The sequence below is a fragment of the Balaenoptera physalus genome (genome assembly GCF_965194825.1).
Source record: "Balaenoptera physalus genome assembly, contig: HAP1_SCAFFOLD_1780, whole genome shotgun sequence".
Taxonomy (NCBI): Eukaryota; Metazoa; Chordata; class Mammalia; order Artiodactyla; family Balaenopteridae; genus Balaenoptera; species Balaenoptera physalus.
In genome coordinates this window covers 1-11,866 of record NW_028125023.1, presented here as the reverse complement: position 1 = coordinate 11,866, position 11,866 = coordinate 1, and the positions used below count along the sequence as shown (strand labels likewise).

At 60.4% G+C, this 11,866-nt stretch overlaps 2 long non-coding RNA genes across 5 annotated transcripts; one reads left to right on the top strand and one right to left on the bottom strand.

Moving 5' to 3' along the window:
* Positions 1-533: 533 nt before the first annotated feature.
* On the bottom strand, positions 534-5,351 carry LOC309654041. Its single transcript, XR_014259764.1, has 3 exons — positions 5,185-5,351; positions 4,206-4,463; positions 534-3,698 (listed from the first exon to the last, which is right to left on the bottom strand). It is a non-coding gene; the product is annotated as an uncharacterized lncRNA (long non-coding RNA).
* Positions 4,444-10,479, top strand: LOC309654040. 4 transcript variants are annotated; one of them, XR_014259761.1, is made up of 4 exons: positions 4,444-4,979; positions 5,350-5,716; positions 5,809-7,667; positions 7,777-10,479. It is a non-coding gene; the product is annotated as an uncharacterized lncRNA (long non-coding RNA). The 4 variants fall into 4 exon arrangements; XR_014259762.1 differs by having other exon boundaries at positions 5,350-7,039; positions 7,548-7,667; XR_014259760.1 differs by having other exon boundaries at positions 5,612-7,667.
* Positions 10,480-11,866: the final 1,387 nt, after the last annotated feature.

Below are 11,866 nucleotides of genomic sequence, written 5' to 3'. Positions count from 1 at the left end.
AAGCGCGGTCTCAGGGCCGAGGCTAGATGCTGGACATTCGTGCAGGCTGGTCCCCCACCCGTGGCCTTGCTCCCTCTGCCTCGGGTGGATGGCCATCACTGAGGTGTGCAGCAGATTTCAGGACGCGAGATCAACATACAAAAGTCAGCTGTATTTCTGTGCGTTAGCCGTGAACGCTGAAACTGAAATTTAACATGGCAGTGTGGTGCCATTCCTACCAGCCCAGCCTTGCTGCTGGTTTTCCCTATCCTTTGGGCATTTGCACTCTTCATGGAGCAGGTTTTTCCATGCAGGAGCCACTTTTTTTGTTCAGGGGTAAGTTGGGGTTTTTCAGGTGCCTCCTTCCTTACTCTCTTTCCTAACCCTATGCAAGCACCTCTGGCCGCCATCATCTCCTGGGATGCCAGAGGGCTGCCACCCAGGCTCTTGGGCCCAGGGGTAATGCCTCCTAGAGGGAGACTGCACTCTAGTTCTCTGGTGTGGCCTGAGGTGTGGGTGGGTGTGCTTGGTGGAAGGGGCCGGGGGGAGGGGGGAGGTGAAGGGGAGAGATGGGAGGACTGTCGTTGCTCCTTGGAGCTTGGTAAGGAGGGTGGGCCTAGGGCTTGGCAAGTGCCACTTATGGCAGGTTTAGAAATTTCCAAATAAATCTCTGTTTATTAGTGGTAAGCAAAAACAAACAACAGTGTGGTATTAATGGAGGGAGAGACACAGATCTGAATAGAGACCCCAGAAACTGTCCCACATCAGCAACTTGATTTTCGGCAGAGGTGTAAAAGTAATTCAGTGGAGAGTCTTTTCAACAAACGGTGCTGCAGTAATAAGACATACACAGGGAAAAAGTGTGTCGATTCCTTGGGCTCTTCTGTGTTGACCATCATGCCATCTGTAAATATAGACAGTTGTATTTCTTCCTTTCCAATCCGAGTGCCTTCGATTGCACTTTCTTGCTTTCTTGGCCTGGCTGGAACATCTAGTGCTGTGTTGAATAGCAGTGGTGAGAGTGGATCTCCTCACCTTGTTCCCAGTCTGGTGGGGGGAGGGGGCAGTTTTACATGTCACGTACCAAGTTGAGGAAGCTCTCCTCTGTTACTAGTTTTCTGAGAATGTATATCATGAATGAGTTTTGAATTTTGTCACACGCTTTTTCTGCATCAGTTGATATGGTCATGTGATATTTCTTCTTTAGCCTGTTGATATGACGGGTTTATTAGATTGATTCTTGAATACTGAACCAGGCTTGCGTCTGTGGAATAAACTCTACTTGGTCATGGTGTATAATTTTTTTTATACGTCTCTGAGTAGGATTTTTGCATTTATATTTATGAGAGATTTTGGTCTATATTTTTCTTTTCCTTTCATTCTTTTTCCTTTCGTACTATTTTTGTCTGGCTTTGGTAACAAGGTAACACTGGCCTCATAGAGCAAACTGGGAAATGGTTCCTTTGCTTCCATTTTCTGGAAGAGCTTATATAAAACTGGTGTTAATTCTTCTTTAAGTGTTGAATAGAATTCCAGCGAAACCATCTGGGCTTGGACATAAGGTTCTGGCGTCAGGCCTGCCGTCGCTTTAGTGACAGCCAGGCCCTGCGATGGCCGTCTCTGGAGGGGCTGGCGGGCCGGCTGCACCAAGGCCTTCAGCAGCACTTTGCTTCCTCTTGCTTGTGGCCGACGGCAGACCCTGCTCCCCTGGGGCTGGGGCTCCCCCCATACTCACACGCACACTCACGATTTCCACCCGCCAGATGCTTCCAAGCAGGGCCTGACCCGCTGGCGGGGCCACGTGTGAGGGAAGGGGTTTGTGCCGTGGCTCTGGGGGCTGCGAGCAGATGTCAGCATCCAGGCGGGTGTTCCAAACCCCCTGCAGCACTTCCTGTGATTTCACCAGTGGTTGGTTCTCAGGAGGTGGCGTGCCCTGGGACGCTGGGCACGCTGATCAGCCAGACGTTCCGGCTAATAATGTCTGCGTCGGACATATTTATTCTTCGCTGAATGACTCTGAATGATCCCCATGATCTTGGGGTGCTGGTTTTGAGAGCTTGTTCTTACTTCCTCGGGGGAGGGTTTGGTGGCAATTTCATGCTTCTAGAACACCAGCTCAGCAGAGTTGTTCTCCTCTGCCCCCCACACCCCCAGCCATCCTGGCTTCTCCTCTGCCTCACGTGGGCCTTTGTGCCCCCTCCCCGGGATGTGGCTGCCTGCTCCCTTTGCCTGGACCACCTCTCTCCCAAATATCCACGGCTGTGCCCTCACCTCTGGGTCTCAGGTGTCACTGTCCTGACGCTGTTTCCTTGACCTCCGTCCTCCTCCAGCCATTTTAAATTACAAAACGTTAAGTCAACCGACTCTCTGTCTGTTGTCCCTAATTTTCCTCCTTAGTAGCCTTTCAAGGCAGTCTAACTATGGCAGGGGGTCTTAGTTCAGGCTGCTATCACAAAATGCCATAGGCTGGGTGGCTTCTAGGTAGCACATTTATTTCTCATGGTTCTGGAGGCTGGAAGTCCAAGATCAAGGCACTGGCAGTTTTGGTGTCTGGTGGGTTCCCTTCCCGGTTCTCCTTGCTGTGTCCTCACATGGTGGAGGGGTGAGGAGCTCTCTTTAGTGACAGCCAGCGCCCTCTCTTATGAAGGCACTGATCCCCTTCACAGGGCCCCCATCCTCATGATCTAATTACCTCCCAAAGGCCCCACCTCCTAGTGCCATCACGGCGTGGGCGGTAGGGTTACGATACATGAGTTCTGGGGGCACTGGAACACGCTTTGTGGTGGCAGGCGTTCCCCACAGTAAGCTTAGCACTTAGAAGAATATCTCACGTGAAGATGTTGCTTAACAAATGTATGTGGAATGCATCCAGGTCTGTCATGTACCCGCTCTTCCTGACCGGGAGCTGCTGGGCCAAGTTGCCTGGGGTTCGAGGGCCTCTGTGGCCCCTCAGGGTAGAGCCAGTGCTGCTGCCGGGGTCACGCAGCAGGCAGGCCACTCGGCCACACCGTCCCACTCCACCAGCTGGGCTCTGGCCACAGAGGCCCTCGGGGCTGGACCAAGCGCCTTTTCTCCTGGGTCCCTACAGGGAGCCCCAGGGTGCACTGAGTGGCCCCGTGCCTGCTGCCCTCTGACACGGGCCCGGGACAGACAACCGGGGGCAGCACAGCCCAGCAGCAGCTTCTGGGGGTGGGCTCCACCTGCTTCCGTGGGAGGCCTTGCGGGGACAGAGTGCCTCCTGCAGGCGGGTCCCTGGGCAGAGAAGGGCCTGGGAAGGAGCTGGATCCCGGCCCATTTCACACCCTTGACCTCGTCTGCACGGTGCAGGCAACAGGGCGGCTGGGAGCGTGAGACGAGCAGTGGGCACGAAGCTCCCTCTGGGCTGCGTGTCCCCGCGTGCGGGGTCCCACCCTCACCCTGCCCCAGGCCAGCTCTGCCCCTCCTGCTCTCTCCTTTGTCCGGTCTCCCACGGTGGCCCGTTAGAGTCACCAGAACAGTACGTGAAGAAACCAGATTGGGGGTTCTTGGGTTGCAGGGCTGCCACAGGAAATGCACTGGGAACTCAGCACGCAGATCCTCTGTGACTCGGAAGACCTCAAGTGGAGTCCATTCCACGAAACTGGCTTGTGGCTTCGAATCTTGAAACCGTCGGTCTTAGCATTTCTGAGTCTCGGTTTCCTTATCTGTAAAGTGAGGATGCTGACGCCAGCGTCCCGGGGCTTAAACGGGGTCACAGAGGTGAGACTGTGGTGGTGGGCCCGCGAGTCCCCGCCCTGCCCTCCACTCTCCTCCCCCACCCAGCTCTGGCCCCCACCTCGTGCCTGCCCCTGCCCCTGCCCCTGCCCCTAGCAGCACTCCTGAGCGAGCCTCTGTGTGCGGGCCAGCCTTGGGTGCTGGGGAAATGGCCAAGAGGAAAAGCACAGAAAGATGCAGGCTTGGCTCTGGGACCTTGGGAGATCCTCATCGGGCTGGGAAGCTGGGACACCCACCCCCGCCAGCCAGCGCACGGCCTCAGCAGCCAGGGGACAGCATGTCCTCACGCCAGGCTGCCAGAGCAGCCCCCCGAAACCAGCCCCGCCTCCAGAGCCTGCTGCAGGCCTTGGGCGGGCTCAGCAGGCTCCGGCTGCGGGAGTGTGGTTTTCCTCGGACTATAAAAATCGATTTGCAGTTTTGTCTTAGGGGAAGGACACCTTCATTCATTTACTCCGTGAGCCTTTATTGATCACCTGCTTTTTGCTGGGTGATGTCAGCGCCTGCGGTGGGCAGACCCGGCCTTATGCTTGTGGAGCTCACAGTTTGGGGGGTGGAGCTCTAGGGGGTGTTCAGCGGGTGAGGCAGAGAGGGCTTCCCCGAAGCTGAGGGTTGACAGGCGCTCGGAAGTGAGCGCTTCAGGCAGGCGGAGCGCATGCGCAGACGCCCTGGGCGGAGCCAGCAGGCCAGGTTCCCCGGCTGCAGGGGGTGGAGATGGGGGGTGGGGACCGAGCCTGTGGTCGGCAGACGCGTCCGTGTTAACTGCACCGCGTGGTTTTCCTGCCTCCCCTGTGGGGACCTGCCAGGGAGCCCGGGCCACTGCGTCGTGAGGAGAGCCACAGGCAGACCCCTGGGCGGGGGCTCAGCGTCTGCCACTCGGCGGCCGAGCTGTGGGCCGGGAAGTGCACGGAGCCTTGGGCTGGGCCTTCCCCTGGCCCGGAGGTCCCACCCCCTCCTCCTCTCCCCCCCTCCCCCGCCCGGGGCCTCGCGGCAGCCACCGCCCACACGGCCTGGGGGGGAGGGGTGGTCCTCGCCCCCCAACCCCCGTGCAGGGCCGACCCCGCCCACCGCCTGACCCCGCCCCGCCAGGAATCCCGCCCATACGCCCAGCCGCGCGCTTGCGTCACCGCCCAGCCGGCTGGATCTGGTTCCAGCCGAGCCTAGCCGGCCTGACATGCGCAGTGCGCGGGTGCTGCGGCGGCCGGGAGGTGCCGCGGTCCCGGGCACACCTGGCGGCCTGGGACGCGGAGGTCAGTGCGCCGGGCCGGGAGCGGGCCGTGGGGGCTGGGGAGCGCGGGGGTCCGTCCTGCAGGGCGGGGCGGGGGCTCGGCGGCGCCCTGGAGACCCGAAACCGGGGGAGGGGCGGGGAGGAGGAGGAGGGGCCCGGCCCGCCTAGTCCCGCTTCCAGACGAGAGGGTCCGGAGCGCCCCGCCCTCCGGGCCCGGGGTCCTGAACCGCGGACAGGCTGCGTGGGGCCGGGGTTCTGAGACGCGACTCGGCGCCACGCGCCTCCCTCTCCCCGGGCGAGGCCTCGGGTGCCCGCCGACCGTGGGCTGCTTCTTGCGTCCCGGGACCCACGCCAGTCTCCTGGGCTCTGCCGGCCCCACCTTCTCTCTGTAGGAGCGGGGAGTGGTCTGGACCACGTCGCTGCCGCCTCCCCCAGGCTGGGCTGTCATCACCGTTGGCGACCCGCCTTCGGGGCCTTTGTAGCCGGAGGCCTTCGCCCTGCGAGGTCCACCGGCGCAGAGCGCATTGAGTGTCAGGGCTTGGGGGCGGAACCCACCAGGGCATCTACCATTTTGCTTGTGGAATTACCTGGGTATGCGTAACTCTTTACTTGGCAATGTGAGTGTTTAGTTTTTTAATGCGTTGTTACACTCAGGAATTCTTACGAAGTGTGGGGGGAAGAAGCCCATCAGTAGTTTCCTAGTGTGATGAAATGACTTTGGAAATTACACTTAACAGCGGATGGAGCTGACACCGTGAGGTACTACGTGCACGTTTAACGGAGCCTTTGGATTTTCCTGTTTCCTTCTTTTGGAGCCACTAACATGTTTTGTTTTGTTTTGTTGCCTGAAGAGCCTGCAGCCTGGTGCCTGCGGGGCTGGAGGGCAGCTGGGCCCCTGTAAGGCCCGCGGTCGAGGTGGGTTAGGACGCGGCCCCAAACGGGTGTATCCGCTCTGTGCCCGGTCGTGCAGTTTTCCCTCCCGAGGACGCAAGGCGCACGAGCCGCTGGGGAAGAGGACAGGCCAGAGTCTGCTGGGTTGACACGGCGTGAAAACGTAATTGAAAATCTTGAGCAAAAGTGGGATTGTTTTTGCTTTGAGGGAAGCAGCGTCGGACGCTGTGGGAAGCCTGGCGCCCCAGGCCCACCTCGAGTATGGGGGAGAGAGAGGTCTTTGTGGTCTTGTGGTATGTTTTTCATACGTTCAGAATCTGATTTTCATTAAAATGCTAAGATCAGTACCGTCAAATTAGGAACGACTGTCCGCTAATCCTTCAGAAGTTGTTGGAAGTTACGCTCTCTGTGTGTTAAGCGTTGTATCTAGACTCGCAGTTCGTACGCTTGATGTGCCACTCAGCTCTGGCCACGCTGGCTCTCCATCTCCCGGAACTGCATTTCCAGGTTAAACACAAAATGCAGCCTGAACTCCTGGTCAGTCACGCGTTTCCAAAGATAAAGGAAAGCAGCTTCTTGTAGGGAGGAGGTGGGCGTGGCGGGGCCTGCAGAGCGGGGGCAGCTTCTCTGAATACGCGGAGCAGACCCTGCGTGACCTTTGCCTGCCGATACCGGGACAGTCCACGTTAGGCTGTTGACCGTGCAGAGCACAGCTGGGCCCCAAGCCTGTGTTGGCCTCTCAGCAGCGAAAGCGATGGGGAGGGTTGTAAATCATCCTCCTGCCTAGAACCAAGGAGGGCCCACGGGCAGGTCCTACGCGTGGACATCAGAGCTCCTGCAGAGGCCAGCCAGCCAGGGCCTGTTTGCTCCCTGGATATGGGCAAGATCAACCCAAAAGCTTAGCCGAGATTCTGGGAAGCAGTGAGAGCGGGCGGCCCTTGGGATCTGGGGGCCAGGAAGGCCTGTGCCCCCTCTGCAGCTGGGAGGGGGTGTGGGGTCCTGGCCCGGGCCACTGTCTTGGGCCTGCTGGTGGGAGACCTTGGGGCTGTGAATGAAGGTCTCCAGGGGGCGGGTGGGGGGGGCGGGCGGGCGGCAGCCTCTTCCTGTCCTCAGGAGGCCTTAGACTGGGTGTGTAGGAGCCAGGTTCCTGCTAAAAGTCAGCCAACGAGAGCCAGCCCCCGTAAATGCCTGGTAAGAAGAATCGCTGGACCCCCTCAGCCCACCCCCGCCCCGGGGCTCATCGGGGACGCAGGGTAGCTGCTCTGGAAATGGAAATGCTGCCAGAGGAGCAGATCCGTGTGGCTCTCTTAGCAGCTTCCTTCCTGGTGGGCTGGAGCTCTCCCTGATGGAATGTGCTGCCTCTTCTCTGTCCTGCCCCCTGTGCCGCGTGGTCTGAGGTCTCCGTGCCGCACCTCAGCAGCACTGAGCACGAGGGCCTGCCCCCGCCCCCAGCCTGTGGGTGCCCGTGTTACACCTGAGCCGCGTGCTTCTCCCCCTGCCCCCGCAGGCCTGCGTCTCCCGAGGCCCCAGGCCCGGGCTTGTCTACACGGCGCCTGGTGGGGGAGGTGCTGGGTGCACCAGGTTCCCGCGTCCAGGCCCTGGGCCTCGCGTGCCGGTGCTGACCTGCCCGTGCACCTGCTGGCTTTGGCTCTCCTTTGACCACGTGTCCCTGCGGGCTCTCCCCCCGGCTCCTCCCTAGACCGCAGACTCTGAAGGGAGCCGAGGGATCTCCCCTGTCCCAGCTCTCCCCCGAAGCTGTAGCCTGGCTTTGCTCCATCGTCCATCCAAGGGCAGGAATGGATGGATAGCCTGTGAAAAGGTAAAATGAGTAAATATCTCAGGACTTTCTGCTTCCAGAAACGAATCTGATCTCTGTAAACACAGTTCCTGTCTCAGGGCAGTTAAACCACGCCTCCTGCTGTCCACAGGCCAGAGGGGGTCCTGCCCCCCCCCCCCTTGCAGGTGTGGGCCTTGCGGAGAGGCTGTCCTTGCCGGCCGGGACCCCAGTCCAGAGGAGATGAGCAGTTGATCACAGCACGGCCTTGGGAGAGCCAGGAGTCCTGCCGTCACCCAGGCTGAAGCTCTGGGGACCTTGAGAGAGTTTTGTAAGGCTGGCCATCTACTCCCTGGCTTCGGCACCCTGATCTGCGTTTCGTGTGTCTTCTGGCTTTTCAAGTGCACGTTGGCACGTAACAAACGTTCATTTTAATTCTTGGGTTACAAGAGAAGCAGAATGAAAGTTAAGTCTTCAGGTCGCTGATGCCCCCGGCCCGCTGAGCGTGCAGCCGTGCTCAGAGTTTTTGTTCTGATGCTGGTCTCTGACAAGGGCCAGTGTCTCCAGCCCAGGTTGGGGGCAGGTCCTGCTGGCAGCCAAGGCCACGGGGTTTGAAAAGGTTGATGCAGAAGACCTTCACCAGAGCCCTGGCCTGTCTGCGAGGGGCCACCGTCCCTCGGTGGCACAGCCCCCCGCCTGGGCCATGGCCGTGGCCGTGGCGACCCCCCCCCCCCCTCGAAACCCTCACCTCTTCCTCTGTAACCCAGGAGCTGGGCCCCGGCGGGATCCGCGTGTGTCTCTGGCCAAGAGGGTCTGGCGGTTCCGTCATATCGTCCAAGGTCCACATGGAAGGGGACCCGGGGGTGATGGGCTGGGGACGGGACGGCCTTCCTCCCAGGTGCCGTGTGGTGGTAGAGCCCAGGGCTGCGGGCGGGGCGGCGCTGGGCAGGGTTCTCGTGAGGGCTCTGTCTCACTGATTCTGGGACCCAGTGGAGTTGAGCGTTTCCTTGTGCTGTGCGTGTTGACAGCAGATGACACTGGCCCTGGGGGGTGGGGGGCGGGGCCAGGCTTCATGTACTGTACGGGGACCTCTCACAGTGTCACCTCACGTGGATCTGCCCTGGGCGTGGTAATGAAGCACGGAGGCTGTATTTTGTGATCTGGTATCTGTTTCAGCGTGGGCCCCTGTGCTTGTGTATCCTGGTTCACGCATTTGAAAACGTCTGGTCTCTGCAGCATCTGGATGGAGGAGCTGTGCCCTGCTCTGAACAGCCGCTCAGCCCGGGGCAGCCGCCGTCCCTGTCCTCCAGGAGCTCACTTACCTCCGGCCGTGCGCTCCTTGAGGCCAGAGCCCGTGTCTGCCTCAGCACCGGCACCGGCAGCGGCAGCGGCAGCTCTGCAGGGCACCGGGCCCGCCACCCACAGCCCACAGCGCTCGCAGCGTCCCTGCTTCCCCGGCCCAGCCGCTCACGGGGTTGATCAGAGCAGCCTCCTGCGTCGTGTGCACGCTTTCTGAAGTTGTTTGGAATTGGGTTGTTTTTTTTGGCCGAGCTGCAAGGCTTGTGGGATCTCAGTCCCCTGACCGGGGATTGAACCTGGGCCACAGCAATGAAAGCCCAGAATCCTAACCGCTAGGCCACCAGGGAACTCCCTGGAATTGTTCTAGTTTTAATCAGAGTACTGCAAATAAAATGAAGAGGGTACACATCACTGTTTCTATTTCTCAATTAGCAGAGGAAACTCAGCATCACTCACCGGTTGGGGGAATGAGCGTTTAAAGAATTTAACGATTTGTAACTGAAATCTTAGTGTCTCCGGTGTGTTTCTGCTCTTGTTCTGCAGGGAAGCTGGGGCGGGGAGGAGGGGCGGGGGAAGGCTCATGGCGTCTGTGTTGCCTTCAAGTTGCGTCTAGTTATTTCAAAACACAAAGTTTTATTAAAATACTGTAGGAAACACTCCCTCTTTTGTTCTTCACTATTTTCAGGAAAGGAAAAAGGAATTGATTGGCTACCATGAGTTTCCCTTTTGACTTTTAATAATTGCAGTAATGCTTCTGATTAAGGTTTAGTTTTCAAGCTGAAGCAGTGTCTCCAAGGAGCTGCAGGCGGGGACTGGGCGTCCTGCCCACGGATGCCTGGCTTCAGAAGCGGAAGGAAGAGGGGGCTGTGTGGCCTGGGGAGGCGCCAAGTCTGGGACCAGCTTCCTCTTAGGTGCCCTCCCTTCCACCCCTGAGCTCCCGTCGCTCCAAGGTTCAGCCGGCTCCATGGGACTTCCGGGAGAGAAGCCGGTGCTCCTGGCCTCGGTGGTGTTTGGACAGAGACCTGTGGTTAGGGATCACTGCCGGGGGTGCCTGGCGGGACCTGCGCTCTGACCACCTCTGGAGAGTCGCCGTGCCCTTGGGGACGCTGTCCGGCCTGTGGACAGACAGCTGAGCCAAGTGACCGGACCGCTTGTGCTGCCCGGGCCCCTGCCCCCACCACCTCAGGGTCACTTTGACCCTAAACCCAGCCCTCACCCTGGGGTCAGGTCACGCCTTACAGCTCATCCCTGGTTCAGGCTCATGTTTCATTGGCAAGGATTTTTAACGTACACCTTTCTAGTCCCCTAATTCTGTGGTTGATGGGTTTCGCCTGGACAGAGTGGGTGGCTTAGGGGCCCCACCCCGGCCTCCGCTGTCAGCAGGCTGGCCGATGACCCTGTCCCCGTGTGTCGGTGGTCAGCAAGGAGCAGCCCCCCCGACCCCGGCCTGGAAGTTCCACCCGGGGCTGGTCCCTGCACTGCTGGCTCCAGCCGAGCCCAGGCTCGTCATCAGAGCACCTGCGCGGCCACCGCTGCCCAGTGGCACTTGTGGGTGATGGAAGGGGAAGCTGGGCCCCGACGCTGAGCCTGACGCTCTTTGAAGTAGGAGGTTTCTGAGGAGCACGTGGGTGACGGGCACTGCCCTCTCCCCACCGGGTTGGCTCCTCTGAGCCCACGCCCCCGGGGCTCCCCCAGCTCTGCTGGCGTCAGGGTCACTCCCCTGAGAGCTTCTAGAGAGATCCTGCTGTCAGTCGTCCCCTTCCCTCCCCCCCCCACGCCCCCCAGCTGAGCAGGACCTGGCTCGGGGCCTGAGCTCGGAGGCCCGGCAGCACGGGGCTCAGAATTGCCTGGCTCCACGCGCTCCTGCCCCTCCTGAGTCCTGAGCTGGGGGAGGACCAGAGGGTCTGCAGGCAGGAGACCCCCGCCCGGGCTACCCTGTCCCCCGCAGCTGTGTGGTGTAACCCGTGAGCATGAGGCAGCAGGGGCCCCCCAAACACGGCCCGTCTCAGGCCACCCCAGCTGACCTTTCCTTCCTTGGCTCCTCCCCAGACCTGTGACCCCCAGTGTGGAGAGCCAGACCCCTCCACCCCTTCCTGTGTGTTGGGGCCTCCGGGCGAATCCAGTTCAGAGCCCTGGGCGGGAGCTCACTAGAGAGTACGAGCCAGGCCAGTGGGAGCCCACGCGGGAGGTCGGGGAGGTCGGGGAGGTCGTGGTGGTCTAGGCGCCCTGCCCAGAGTGGGGCCTGAGAGGCCCTGGGGGGAACCACACTGGGACAGAGGGGTCCCCAGGACCGCCCCGTCTCCAAATGCACACAGAATTCAAGAAAGCCTCACCTGAAAGCCTGACACATGGTCGGGGTGCAGGGGGACCCCAGAGAAGGAGAACTGACCTATCTAGCAGACGGGCCCCTCTGTGCCCTCCCGGGTCTGTGCTGGGCCTGCCCCACCCTCCCGGGTCAGCCTCGGTTCATAGATGAAGACTTTGCTCCTTGAGACTGGAGGGAAGGAAAAAGGTGGCTGGAAGAGAGGCCTGTCTGTAACCTGGGACGCCCTCACAAGGCAGTGGGGACGGGGGGCCTCTTGTGCCCGGTCGATGAAGCGTTGCAGGACGCCTGCCCTGTCAGTGTCTCCTCATGGCCCCGTGCCCGCAGGCCAGGAACCGAGGCTCTGGTGCTACTCCCTGAGTCTTGGCCCCAATCCCCCACCCCTGTAGTGTCACCGGCAGGGGCAGGGCAGGCCTGTCCCCATCACGGAAGCGGCTGGGGAGGTGCGAGGCAAGGGGTCCTCCCGTGGTGGCAGCGGTCCCACAGTGACCGTCCTTCCAGAGTGTCCCGTTTTTATCTGCATTCCTGGCCAGTCGTCAACGAAGGAACCGGGGACTGAAGGCCCGTCTGTGGTGCCAGCGGTCAGTGGACGGAGCAGGGGTCCTGCAACTTCAAGTTGCTA